The sequence below is a fragment of the Cavia porcellus genome, unplaced genomic scaffold (genome assembly GCF_034190915.1).
Source record: "Cavia porcellus strain 051 isolate PalLab524CR breed Dunkin Hartley unplaced genomic scaffold, mCavPor4.1 scaffold_27, whole genome shotgun sequence".
Classification (NCBI taxonomy): domain Eukaryota; kingdom Metazoa; phylum Chordata; class Mammalia; order Rodentia; family Caviidae; genus Cavia; species Cavia porcellus.
Window position 1 is genome coordinate 16,016,582 of NW_026947510.1, and position 12,726 is coordinate 16,029,307.

At 38.0% G+C, this 12,726-nt stretch overlaps 1 long non-coding RNA gene across 2 annotated transcripts; it reads right to left on the reverse strand.

The window, feature by feature from the left end:
* Positions 1-1,752: 1,752 nt before the first annotated feature.
* LOC134473624 (uncharacterized) lies at positions 1,753-11,896 on the reverse strand. 2 transcript variants are annotated; one of them, XR_010043975.1, is made up of 6 exons: positions 11,780-11,896; positions 10,671-10,746; positions 8,411-8,525; positions 7,588-7,674; positions 6,498-6,656; positions 1,753-2,061 (listed from the first exon to the last, which is right to left on the reverse strand). It is a non-coding gene; the product is annotated as an uncharacterized LOC134473624 (long non-coding RNA). The 2 variants fall into 2 exon arrangements; XR_010043976.1 differs by having other exon boundaries at positions 1,753-6,656.
* Positions 11,897-12,726: the final 830 nt, after the last annotated feature.

Sequence of the window (12,726 nt, forward strand, 5' to 3'; positions counted from 1 at the left end):
GTATTTTCTGGTTATATCCCTTGGGCAGCTCATTTAACCTCTTTGTGCTTCAATTTCTTAATATGTAAAGTGGGAATCAAATAGTACATGAATCTTAGGATTCATTCTCAAAATTCATCTTAAGGATCAAATGAGAGAAACCCTTAGGACGGCTGGCAAGCGAGTACAGTTAAAGTGTTGACTTAGGTATGCCCTGAATTTCAAGAGTGAAAATGTCAATATCAAAGCTTTGTAAATCTCTTTGAGGTGCTGAAACACTTTTGTATTTTGAAGATAATTTTTGTTTGATATTATGTATGATTCATTTTAATGACTTTCAAACCATAGACAGGATATAGGCCTAAATCACATACTTTACATTGCATAATTCTCTGTCTTAGGTGGTTAGTTCTTGAAGGGAATAAAATGCTGGATTATTTGGTGGTGATACTACTTGGTACTCCGTGTGATGGAGATTGATTGGGGTAGAGGAAAATGTGTACAATTTTTCAGTGGAAAATGGCTTGAATGATTTGTTTTAAGATAATTTTTAAAAGAACTTAGAGTTATGAGAAATCGTAAGGACAACTAAAGGAGAATAGGAAGCCTGTGAAGCAGACAGCAGGATCCGCTGGTGCCATCATGGATCAGCAGGTGTGTTTCTTTGGGGTGACAGAATTCCCTCTGGACAGAGCTGATGCAAAGGATATCGCAGTGGCAGCTCAGATGCACGAAAGGGATCACAGCCTTCCCTGCCTTGCTGTCTACCTTGATGGAAATGAGTGAGGTAAACGTAGAAATTTAAATCAGCATTTTTGATTTCCCGTGTACTTTTGGACATTCTTCTTGCTTCTTTCTTTCACTTCTTTTTTCTAGTCTGGAAAGTTACAGTGGCTCGTGCCCTGCCCACATAAGCTTCTTGTGTTCAGGGGATTATGTTTGCATACTCTTATTGTCTTCATCACTGGGGCAAATTACCTGACACCCACAACATAAAGGAGGAGAGGTTCATTTTGGTTCATGTTTTTAGTCCATAGTTGGCTGGACTTATTTTTCTAAGGCAGAAAGAGGATGGTGGAAGGGTCTGGTTGGGAAAGCTGCTCGCATCATGGTGGTTGGAAGGAGAGAGAGCAGGGAGGAGTGGGGAGGGAAATATCTTCCAGGTCACGCCTACAGTGACTGGGATCCGGCCACCTTCCCAAAACCCTCTCTCTGAGCCCAAGAGGCTTTAAGGGATATTCAAGACCTAAACCACAGTACTTGTCAAGTGTCTGTGTGCATGTGTGTGTGTAGTTACATCTTGTCTTTAAGAAGAAATAGCAATATTTATAAAAAGAAGCCATATTACAATAAAAAGTGAGATCTCTCAGAGTCATTCAATATTTAATGTGATGTATGATAATTAGATATTAGTTTATTTAATCGACAAGCTTTGAAATACTTTTTGAGTGTCTAGAGTATGATAAGTGCCAGATGGAGGGGAAATCTTGATAAGGAGCTAAATAAAATCCTTGTTTGTAAGAAGATTGGTCTGGTGGAGACATAGCCATGAACAAGTGGCTGTAAACAAAGTGTTAGGTGCTCTAGAGGGGTTCACAAAACACAGGAGAGACCAACTGCATGATTATTCCTAATTATGAAAGGACTTTTAGCATGATTCATAAGTGCCTAAATATACTGTCAACATATTTTTAAAAGTAGTCCTTATTATAATAATGTAAGCATTCTAGCAAAGCCAAGAAAAATTCCCAATAATGAATAGCAAGGCAGAAATTGCTATAGCCTTTTACTCAATTTATTAAATTCAATTTAGCTCTCTGATACATTGCTAGCCAGAGAACAAAACTTCATGCAAGTGCACGGAACAGGAAGATGTTCCATTAAGTGTGAACTAATGATCTTTCTAAAACAATCGTTGTTATTGTCTTCCTCATTTTTCTTTTTGCTGAAACACAGTACCTAGCACCTACAGCTTCAAGGTGCATAGTTTTATTTTGGCTCACAGTTTCAGTCCACAGTCAGCTGGCTCCAAAGCAGCCCAGCATGGTAGAGGCCCAAAGCGGAGGAAAAGCCGCTCACATCCTGAGGAGCAGAAACCAGAGAGAAGTGAGGAGCTGAGAATGGAGATATTCCCTTCCGGAACACACATGCAGTGGCCTGCCTCTTCTCACCAGACTCTGCCTTCCAATGGCTAGTCAGTGAGCAGCATCATGCCCACAATTCAGTCATCTTGCAAAAACTCTGGCTCTGCATGCATGAAGCCTTGGGGGACATCATCATATGAGCCATAATAGTTATAAAAATTGATTATCTGTTTGGAAAAAAAAGAAAAGAAAAGGATTCTTTGCCTCACATAGATGCCAGATCTGTTACAAGTGTATTAAGGGTCTAAATGTAGAAAGAAAATGAAAAAAAAAAAAAAAAAAAAAAGAACATGGAAGCCATTTTTAAGCATGACACAAAGGTAAAGGTTTTAAAAGCATATATTTGAGTAATGCAAATAAAACCTTAACATACATAAAAATAGATTATAAATAAAATATAGAAGATTGAAGGTATAGCTCAAGGACAGTGCTTGCCTAGCATTTACCTAGGTTCCATGCCTAGTACCAAAAAAAAAAAAGATTGAATAAAAATATGGGGAAAAATTTGAAACAAGAACTTCATAAAATGGCTTCTGCAAATTTATAGTACAGATACACCAAAGAACTAAAAAATCAATGTATACATCATAGTATAAATATTTATAAATACTGCTTATGACAAAGTACTAATGATTATTCATGCAGTGAGATTATGGGAAGTTTTACTTTTTTCTGTTCATGCTTTTTAAGTATTCTTCAGCAAGGCATGGTGGCATATGACTATAATTCCAGAATTTTGGAGGCTTCAAATGAAGTTCAGATAACCTTTTTATAAACTCTATAACTGAAATTTTTGTGACTGTGTTTCTCTGTGCATCTTGATATATTTTAATAAGACAGCAGGGTTGTAACCTGAAACAGCAGTAATGGTCACCTCTGAGTAATGAGATTCACATAGGCAAGTATTTTATCTAATCTAACAATCATATTCAGTGCGTTCATTATTGAGCTTGTATTAATTACTTTTAAGTACGTTGTGAAGTAATTTCTATCACATGGCATAGTAAACATGAGAGCTGCAATTCTCTGTATCTATCAGTTCTTATCCATAACCTACTTCCTCTTAAAATGAGGTCAATGAGATATTTCATTATGTAAATTATCTTTGATGAGCTCTGAGAAAGACTTGCCTTACATTAAATTCAATGACAAGGGAGTGATTTTGTAGCAAGATATGAGCATCATTGCTGAATGAATAATTTTTGTAACAAATTAATCATTTGTCTTGAACAGTGAAATATATGATTTACATACTTCATCTGATTTTAATGCTCATAGCAGTTCTGAAAGATGAGTGAGGTATTTTTGTATTTGAAGAAACTTAAATTTCAGGATATTAATTAAATTGTTCTTATATTTAGTCTATTTTATGTTATTATAACAGAATAACACAGATCGGACAATTTATAAAAAAAAGAAATGTATGTCTCATTGTGTTAGAGTCTGGGAACTCCAGTATCAAGGTGCTGGCATCAGGTGAAGGCCTTCTTGTTGCATCATAACAAGTCAGGGGCATGACAGGGAGGGAGAAAGGGAGAGGAAGGGGGAAAGAAAGTGGGGAGGGGGAAGAGAGGGGAATGGGTAGGGGAGAGAGAGAGAGAGAGAGAGAGAGAGAGAGAGAGAGAGAGAGAGAGAGAGAGAGACTTATAACAGAGCCACTTCTGTGATAACCAACTCAGTCCCATGCTGACAACATCAGACCATTCTTGAGTTCTTCATGGCCCATTCACCTCTTAAAGATCTACCTCTTAATATTACTGTGACATTTAAATATCAACATGAGTCATGAAGGGGATGATCAAACCACAGCATGCCCAGGCTGGAACCTCAATCATTCAGTAGGAGATCATCAAGAGAGACCAAATTCCATGCCCCTCACCAAATCACTTTACTAACATTTAAATATATTCATTTATTGGGTAAAATCTCAAACTTCAATTACATTATCCCATTCATATTCAAAATTCAACTTGTTTGAAGAGCATGTAAAGTACCCCTCACTATTTCCATAATATGATTCTTCACCTAGGATAGTACTGTGTACGTAAGCTGTAAAAGTCTCACAGACCACAGAGTGTGGTCTGTGGGTGAATGTAGCTCTTGTATCATTGTATTATGACCATTCTGATAATTCACAGGCACCCTATTGCTGTATGCTAGACATATCACATAAACAACACACCAGTAATCCATTAGGCAAATGAGAAAATCGAAGCTCAGAAATGTGCCCATGAATGGTAAAAATGGGACTGAAATTTAGCTCTATCTGACTCCAGACTCTACATTGTCTAACTTTTCCTCCCTTGGTCTGATCTGTGGTTGAACTGTACAGAAGAAATTATCTTTCAGGACTGACAGTGAGTTTCATAGCATGAGCTTCTGTTGGGGAGAAGATGGTGTGTTCATTCATGGTGATTTGGCCCAGTGCCCAGGGAAGGTTCACATAACTAGAGAAGTCTAACTTTGCCTAGGCAGATGGAAATGTCTGGACATTTTATACATATATACATTTCATGCTATTAATAATTTCCTAAATCTCCTTAATTTTGATCATAAGACCCAACAACAGCAGCAGCTGTCAGGAAAAACATCATAGTCTTCTTTCAAGTTTGTAATGAGACCTCTACTCTCCTGTTTCCTATCTAGAAACTGGAGTTTTTGCCCATTCAGTACAGAAGGATCCCTTAATAGTTCAGGTTAAGATGACTCTAGATGCTTAACTAAATACCTTAGGCATTTTGGTTATTGTTGCTATGACCTATAATAAAAATAACCTTTGTTGAGTCACAGATGGAATTAGAGTTGAAATCAGGCTATGAGGAAATAATAGCTGTATATTTTACTTCTTTTGACAATTAAATAGGCTTAAAGGTTGCAGTGTTAATAAAATTGGACAGTACGTGATAAAAGCTGTAATATTTGGGTTCAGTCCAGTGTTAATCATGTGGGCTGATTTTGATCACCTGGGACCAGTGGTAAAATGTTAGTGTGCAAATGTGGAAGCTCACAAAATGTTATGCATTAATATGGGTAAGTTAAATGATAGACTGTATAGAGTTAGAACAAAATCCAACTGTGTATTTACATGTACATGTGTATATCTTTCAGAATATTCATACATATATGCATAGATACTTTCCATATCTGTGTCTGTACATGCATTACACATATATAAGCTTGTTTTATTCTTCTTGAGGCATGGTTTTGCTAGGTAGCCTGGGCTGGCCTAGAACTTGCAGTGATCTCCCTGGCTCAGCCTCCTGAGTACTAGGATTATAATTGTGCACCATGTCCCGCTCATAAGCTTCTAATATTAAGTAATTTTTAAAAATTTGCAGGTGTTGTTTTTATAACTTGCAACTCACAGTTTAAAAGCTGAAAGGGGATCAGGGACATAGTTTGGGAACAAGCACATGCTTAGCGAGCCACAGTCATGAGTTTAATTTCTGGTTAAAAAAAAAAATCTGAAAGGCACATAGAAGCATTACAATTAGGATGACCTCCCAAATCACAGGCTTGTAAATCATTAAATAAACCAGCATTAAGAATCTCTTTCATCTTTTCAGTTTCCTCCTCCTCCTCTTTGACTTTTTCAGAAGAATAGAAGTAATGAAAGATCAAAATGTTTTAAAGAAGAATGTGTTCCCTTTCTCAATTTAATGTTTAGACAGGCTCTTGAGACTGTATTTGAGCAGAGTTACTCATCACAATTTTAGGGTTGAAACTTTAAAAATCTTACCAACATAAACAGTTACTGATTTATAAATTACAGACAGTCACAAATGCTTAGTCCTCATCTCAAGGACTGAGTCCTATTACTGCTAGAGAAGCCATCATGCTCATGCGTGGGGTCAGGAGGGAATGTTCAGAGTTTCTCTGGATTTAGGAAAGGAGAAAGGGAAGAAACTGTACAAAAACAGTGTAGAAATACTTTCGCAGATTAGATCTGTCTGTGAACCCAAGTATTTCTCAAACAAAACATTTTTTCTTCTTCTTTGTAGATTTCATGTGACTGCACCAACTTCCCACCAGTTCTCTCTCTCCCCTCCATTTTTCTCCCTCTCTTTGCTCCTCCCTTTTTACTGGGATGGAACTGTAGAGCCCTGCACTCCTCTCACCTACACTAAGCCTGTGCTCTACTGTGAGAGGTAGTGGAAGAATTGTGAGACGTGACACAGAAGTACAAGAGCTCCCAGAGCCACTGCCCCACTCTGGTGGGCTTGTGGAAGGACACAGCACGTGAGGCTGCAAAGCTGGGACCAAAGAGAGGGAGAGACAGGGTGGAACTGGGAATAAACTGCCTACTTGATAATTTGCCTGTATCTGATAATATCTCAAGGCTCTACTTTTAAATTTTGAAGGAGAAAAAATTACCCATTTGAACATCCAGTTCTTCTCCCACAGGAAGACTGACTTCTGCTTATCTCCTTACTGGGATATCAAGGCTGGGGGGAAGAGAATACTCCTCATCCTATTCCTGCAGCCGTTTCTTGCTTCCTGTTCTTGTGCCACAGTGTAATTCTTCACATGCATCTGCAGTATATTACAATCGCTTAGAGCATTAGAATATACAGGAATCCCATTAGTCTCTTTTTTTGTGTGAACCTCATCTCAGAGGGAAGTTCTTGAATTTTCAGAGAAAATGGTGGCAGACCATGGACAGAAACCCTTTCCTGGGTCTGGAACATTAACTAATAAAATCTATTACATGAAAATACAGAAAGTAAAAAATAACTATGGGCTAAAGTGAGATATTTCATTACCAGTTTTGCATTCCTAACATGTTGGGCTTTTAGGTCAATTGTTTTGCTGTTATTGTTGCAGATTTTCTACCCTAAGATTGGTGCATAGTGCCAGGAAAGTTAGGTAAATGCTTCATCTTATTCACATCAACCTCTCAATTTTTATTTTTGCCTTTTTATTTCAAGTGTTGCCTTGTTTCTCTCAAGGCTTCTCATTTTTTCCAGGAAGAAAGTTGGTAATGGGTGGTGAAGTTCCTATTTCTCTTACAACTTCCTTCTCCTTTAGAAGGGAGCTGAATGTTGCTCAAGGGACCAGGCTTTGTTAGATCTTGGCTCCAGGAACTAGCTTGCTCTGTCCTGCATCAATTTGCATGAAATAACTTGGCTATAATTTCACGTAGTAGGGTAATGAAGTGAAACAACTAAATTTGCATTTACAGTAGGCTCTATTTCTGGACAATGCCCATGGTTTTACATACCAACATCCTTTTTATATGGCTTTTACTTGAGATGGATGGATTTGTGATCTGGGCTCTCTATTAACCCTTGACATTGATAGATCTATCTGTTCAAAAGTTATGCCACCACGGTGGTTAAGTATCAGGCAAATTATGTTCACAGAGTACATAAAGATACCTGAAAACCCCTTCAGCTATACGCATTAGCGTATTAATTGCATTTTATACAAACAATACAGTGTAGCGCTTAATAACCCAGATTACCTTCAGTGGTGATCTTTCAGCCTTCTGAAAGGTCATGTGAATGGCCAACTGTATGACTGTCATCAGAGACTCAAAGGATCTCCTGATCTAAACAAAGGTAAAGAGCCATGAATTGGGTTGTTCAATGCCACATTTAAGCCTTCTCACTAAAGCTACTGAATTTTGTCTCTGTTTCATTTGGGTGCATTTCCTCATTGATTTTCTTTAATTTATAGTTTAAAAGACTCAAGTTGACAGAATGCTTTTGTATCATGTTACTTTATGTGCTATTGATGTACTTGGGACCCTAACTGGGTAAAAGCAGGCCACAGAGAAAACAGATCCTGTTTTGTGGCACCAAACCCAGGGTCTCAAGCAAGTGTATTGAGCTACACCCACAGGCAACCCGGAACAGCAAATTGTATGTTAGAACAAGTTGATTTCTGTTGTGGAAAAATTGTGAGCTCAGCTCCACCACAAAGGTCACTTAAGATTTCTCTTATAATTTCTTTGAATTATAGTTTCCTGATCTGTGTATTGGAAAGGGAATGTACTTCATAAAGTAGTAAGTAAGATTACATACTGTTAAACACGAAAAGGCCTGCCAGCCACAGTTTCTGATACTCAAGAGATACAATAAATATGACTTCTCTTTTTTTTGTATGAAACAGTTGGGGTTGGCTTGATCTGGTAAAGTTACACTAGCTTCTAGGACCATACCCTAATGATATTTATAATATTTACATGGGTTGATCTCCTGTTTTTGTGCTCAAAACCCAAATCCTTTAGACTGCAGCTCTTAAACTAGCAAAACTTTCATTCTGCAAATTTATCTTTCTCTTACCTCATTCTGTCTTCTCCTTTAAATTCCAGTCCTTGAGATGAGGACTAAATTCCACTTTCTGCAAACCTACCACCTTTCCATTATCCACAGGCAGACTCGATTCATGGTGATCTCACTGTTTTCAGAGACAAAAGAAGAAAAAAGGTATCAAAGAATACACTTAATATGTTTTAACTATGACAAATTTTACAACTTCATCACAAATTTTGCTTTGGGGAAAGGTTGACATAAAATGTTTGAAGAAACATACAACAGATCCTAAAGACAGACTATTTTTCACAATGAGAAGCCATTTTTTTTCAAGGTTCAAAGCAAAGGTTCTTTTGTCATCTGCTTGATAAGTCATTTTTGATGGATTTAACTTATTGAATTGTTCCGATGCCCTTTAGGAGCATCTGGGACATGACTGTATCAGTCAAAGTGATCCATGTCAGATCTTAATTAAAAAATTTAAAATGCCCACCTGGCACAGTACAGACTATATTTACTCTTTTATAAAAACTTTAAAATTAAATGCCTCTATAGTTCTACATTCATACTCCATAACAGGATGGCCAGAGAGGTACTTACTCTCAGAAAGGATTCTTGAAGTACTTTTAACCCTGGAATTAATCAAACTCTTTAAAGATTCTTCTTCTAACTTACACAGAGTTTTTTATTATTTTATTAAGAACCTTATGGCGATCCAAAAATAGTGGAGTAAAGGGTGGAAGCATATCCCAGCCTCTCTAGGACCTAGAATCGAAATATCTAGAAAATAACAACCTGGTGGAAAGAAAAGGAAGAGCTCTGAAAATTAAGTCTTAAGAGCCCATGGAGCAAAGCAACCCTAAGATTGACCCCACCCAGGAGGAAAGGAAGGGCAGGACTCAGCATTCACACACTCAGGACACTAGGCATGCGAGCAAAATAGGGCCAGGTTGTGACTCAATATCCTTCCTCTAGAGCTAGTAGTTCTATCACTTTAACCAATCACTCACACAGACACTAAAAGGAATTTTCAGACTCCTTTCTCTTTCTTCAGTTTTTGTATATTTTTTCTTTTTTTTGGCCTTTTATTCTTTCTTATATTTTTATTTTTCTTTTAATTAATTCAATTAACTTTCATTCCTTAATTAGATTTTTTGTTTTCTCTCTTCCTTCTCATTTTTCATTTTCTTTTTGTTTCAAAGTTTATTCTTTTTCCCTTTCTGTACCTTCTCCATTTTTATTCATTTCTATTAAGCTTTATTAATTTTTAGCTGTGCTATTGACTATGCTATTGATGCTGAATTCTGTTCTATTGTTAGTGAAATATAGTTGAAGCATTTAGCTAATACTCACTGCTTGTTAGTATTTGGCTTGTCTTTGGGTCTGTAAGAGTGAGACCATCATCAGTTCCCCGGATGGCTTTGGAAATAATCTTTTTCTTTTCATTTTGTTTGTTTAAATCAGATAATGGTTTAACAAGATGGCCAAGGGGATTCCTGCGATGCCAGGAAATAGAACAATGATACAGAGCTGAATGAAGCTAGTGAAGATTCTGCTGAGTCTGAGATGTTGTCTTTTGATGTCTGAATCCCCTAGTTAATTCCCAAGACATTGGCAAGATGCATTAAACAAGGCTTGTTTTGTTTTGCTGTTTTTTTTTTAAGTACAATATTACATCTACCGATACCATTTTATTTTTCAGAAGGGCATGTCAATGTCTCAAAGTAGGAAAAACATCAGATCTTAATGACAGGCTTTCTCATGAAGTGATATTGCATAAATCTGGAAACATTTCTTAGAATGTTTGGATTTGACAACTGAAAAAATATTTTGAAATTAGCAATATCAAACATTACAGGTGTATGGTAAAAACTTGATTCAGTGTACCTAAGATCAGAAGTAGCAGCATGATATGGCGGATAAGACAGGAGAGACCAGATTCAGACAGACCTAACCACTTAAAGTTTCTATACCTTAGTCTTCTCAGTGTTACTCGTGAGGTTTCTATCCATAGCACATTATTGAGTTCTTAACAAATCCTAGCAAATGATTAATTTAACTTCTGCATTTTCAGACAATTTAATCAAAAGATCATGAATAAACCCAGTCTCTGTTCTGGACTTGGTTTCGACAGGAATTCAGACATTTGTTGGGAAGCTCCACTTTAATTTCCTTCGATTATGGTTGTTTTCTCTTCACCTGCTCATAGGTCAGAACTAATGATCTATCTAGATAAATTTGTGTGAAAGCAGTGTGATTTATCATTTTAGTGGAGTGTGGTGGTACATACCCGTAATCCTAGTTACTCCAGAGGCTGAGTGAGGAGGATTGCAAGTCTGAGGCCAGCCTGGGCAACTTCATAAGACCTTGTGTAAAACAAAATAAAACAAAACAAAATCTGGGGATATAATTTAGCCATAGAGCAGTTGCCCAGTAAGAGAAAGTCTTGGGTTTGATATCCAGGAATGCCTTCCCAAATCATTAAACGTGGATATGTTTGTTTCTATCTTATTGGGTAGGTGCTGTGGTTCCTACACTCTTTAAATGTCTCCTAAGTTGGCATTGTACTCTTATTTTCTAAGCTTCTCCACCATATCATAATCTTTTCTAAGAACTATATAGTTGGGAAAAACCAATTCAGTTTTATAGATTAATAAGCTAAGGAACAACAGAATTAATATAACAATAGCTAAAGTTGTTTGCTTCTGAGTGTTTCCTGTTTATCTTAATTCACTCTCCAAATGACTCTGGTAAGAGGGTGTGATTTCACCTTCATTTTAAAGACAAGAAATAGAGGCAAAGGGAGAATGTAAGCTTGCACGCACCGCAGGGTCAGCACTGGACCTGAGCTCCACGCTGAATTCCTAATCACCCCGGATGTGACATCTTCTGGGAGCACAAGCTGTTCATTCATTTTAGTCTCTAATTTTGTGACGTTCCTTTTCCATGTATATGGGGCACTTTTATACTTGCATGTCTCTCTCACACACTTTTTTTAAGTGGACTTTCACTATATTGCCCAGGCTTATTTCAAACCCCTGGGCTCAAGCGATCCTCTTGCCAAAGCCTCTCAAGTAGCTGGGACTAAAGACATATACCACTATGCCCAGATCACCCTGAAGTTTTAAAAGAAAAGTGAAGAACAAGATCTTTCTGTCTGACCCATCTTCTTTCACATCATCCTTCCCAGAATGTCTCCACAGTCATCAGTAGTGTCAGCAGAAGAGCCTTGTGGAGGATGTGAGGGAGCTCTCTGCTAGCTGAAAAGCAGCTCATCGCTTGAGCTGAATGGAGGGAACAGAAGGGCCCTCTTCCAAAACCTGTAAGCTGCCACACTGGCCTCCACTTACCTGTCACCCTGCTGTCTCTGTGCCTCCTCCCATTTGGACCCCACCGTACCTCTTTGTTGCTCCACAAAGATCTGTTTGTTTGATCTTTCCATCTTCTCATTGTTTTGGTCTAAATTGAGGGACTGGGACAAGGTTAGAGGAGGAACTGCAGTCAGCCCCTGCAGAGGGCGAGAGTGGAAAATGCCAGTGCGTCTGCTGCCCTCCCTGTGTTTGTCAAATACACATTTCCTCAAAATGCCTCCTGCCTTCAAGCTTTCTCTTCTTGTGCCCTTTAAGATGACTGATGGCAGGCATGTCAATTGCTTGTATATCCAAGGGGGAAAGGTCCGTCTATTTGAAATTCATTTTGGTCATAGAAAGAGGTGATTGTGGCCTACTTGATGTGGAAATCCCAGATTTTGATTGAGGACAGGGTAAAAAAAAACAAAACAAAAAAAAAAACCCTTCTCACCTGTTTTTATCTTGTGGTCACTAGTTTAGAGCAGAGCACGGACATACTGGAAAGACATTATGGGAGCTCTGTTTTATGGAAACAAGTAGTGATTTTGATGCTAACACTCCAGATAAAATTTGCTTTTCTTTGAAAACCTTATTTTATTCTTTTCTTGGACTAAACAATAACATACTTTTCAGATTAGATTTTGAAGGTGGCATGCTTGTATTCCTTAGAATTTCTAAAATTGACTTCGGCTATGCCCATACCCTGAATATGACCACTTATTAGCATTCCTGCAGTGTATATATGCTAGGGGCTTGCATACTTTGAGAGGCCTAGCCCATGTCCTTGAGGAAGTGGGCTGATGGGGAGAAAAGGAGAAACATCCCAAGGCACAATGAGCAGCATTTTCAAAAGGAGGAGTGTCCCAGGAAAAAAGAAATTGGGGGTAAGTGGCTGGCAGACAAGGTACGAGATGACCATAAAGGGGGGACATGCAGCCACTGGCTGAGCCTGGAAAGAAGACCTGGGAGAGGCTGTTGGTGCAGAACAAACTGCAT